Source organism: Octopus bimaculoides, chromosome 22 (genome assembly GCF_001194135.2).
Source record: "Octopus bimaculoides isolate UCB-OBI-ISO-001 chromosome 22, ASM119413v2, whole genome shotgun sequence".
In the NCBI taxonomy this organism is placed as follows: Eukaryota; Metazoa; Mollusca; class Cephalopoda; order Octopoda; family Octopodidae; genus Octopus; species Octopus bimaculoides.
The window spans coordinates 32,327,013-32,328,798 of record NC_069002.1 but is presented as its reverse complement, the minus strand read 5'-3'; the positions used below and the strand labels follow the sequence as shown (position 1 = coordinate 32,328,798).

The window sequence follows — 1,786 nt, the reverse complement described above, 5'->3', positions numbered from 1 at the left end:
TGTTTGAGTAAATGTATCTGCAACGTACCTATAATGACTACTGGAAACAACTGTAAGCTAAATTTGATCTAATAAAAGAAAAATAATGACCATTATATCACACTGCGTAATTCGCTGGGGTAAAGGTAACACACTTAGTCACGTTAACAAAGGAATGTGGGTTCGAGTCCTACGCAGATAGGAAAGCTGTCTATTTGTCTGTCGAGGGTCTACATGCCCCTTTATTAGACTATTTCCCTTTGTAACTGCATGGTGATCGCCATAAGCTTTAAGCTTATATAAACACTATTAATTACAGGATTGTAAAACACGGTAATAAAACCATTCGCACCGAATATATATATATATATACACACGTACGTAGGTGCAATCATCCAGAAGTGAAATATTTAGAATAGTGTACGGTAACTTAAATTTGTTATACATCACACTGAGTGTATATACAACTTTGTATACATTGTGTATGCGTATGATGCCAGAATTATGCGTTAATGTATTGAGACTTTGCAACACGTTTCTGAGAATATCTGTTCTTTAAATCGTTATTAGAATGGTCAGTAAGTTTGTCTAAAACATCTCAGACTCTTTTTCTGCTACGCATTTCTGAAAATTATTTTGATTGCTACTATTTTCGAGAATGGTCTGTAAGCTTCCAGAGATGTAGACGACGACTCTCTGTAAATGGTTGTTACATGTTTTCTTAGAACAAATTTACATGTTTCTATAAAATGTTCAAGAAATATGCAGCAGGATTCGGCGCTTGTCACATTTGATGTGTGAAAAAAAAAAAAATAAATAAATAAATAGAAATGAGATAAAACAAAATGAAATAATAATAATAATAATAATAATAATAATAATAATAATAATAATAATAATAATAATAATAATAATAAAAAGAAAGGCAAAACGAAGAAGAAGAAAAAAATTTTCAATTTCGTTTCAGTCGAAACGATGGTTGAATCAAAGGAACAACAACAACAAAGACAACGAATACCACCAAACCACCACTACTACTACTACTACTACTACGACTAAATCTACAATGATAATTCTGGCAACTACAACAGCTACGACGTCAATGGAAACAACAACAACTGCAATAAAAATGGTGGCATCAAATAGCGCCAAAGACAAAAAACAACAGCAACAACAAGTGCACTCACATCACAGACAACAGCAATAATATCCGTACAACAACAACAACAGCACCAACACCAACAACAACAACCACAAATACAACAACATCGACAACAAAGAGAAATAAGGAGAAAGAAGAAGAAGAAAAGAAATTTATGTAAATTTCATCATATTTTCGATATTATTATTATTATTATTATTATCTGAATAAAATAAATATATAATTTAGGAATCTTTGCAATTAAAGTACATGTCACGTGTTGAATGATGGTTGACAGCAAAATCAATAAAGTGAAGAGGTAGTTGAAATTTTTGAAAATGATGGTGATGATGATGATGATGATGATGATGATGATGATGGTGGTGGTGGTGGTGGTGGTGGTGGTGATGATGGTGGTGGTGATGATGATGATGATGATCAACATCACCATCATCATCAACATCATCATCATCATCATCATCATCATTTTCGTCGTCGTCGTCGTTGTCCTCATGATGATGATGATGATGACATCATTTATTGGCCACAAGGGTCCAACACATGGAGGACAATATCAAAGGACGGGCACAAGGCAAGAAATTTCGTGGGAGGCGTTTCTTCCTTTATATCGACCCCCAATACTCAATTGGCACCTATTTAATAGAC

General features: G+C 33.6%; 1 protein-coding gene across 6 annotated transcripts in view; it reads left to right on the top strand.

Annotated features, from left to right (window-relative positions):
• Positions 1-1,786, top strand: part of LOC106869634 (uncharacterized) — a 671,006-nt gene that overhangs the window by 602,082 nt on the left and 67,138 nt on the right. The gene's annotated exons all lie outside the window — the stretch shown is intronic.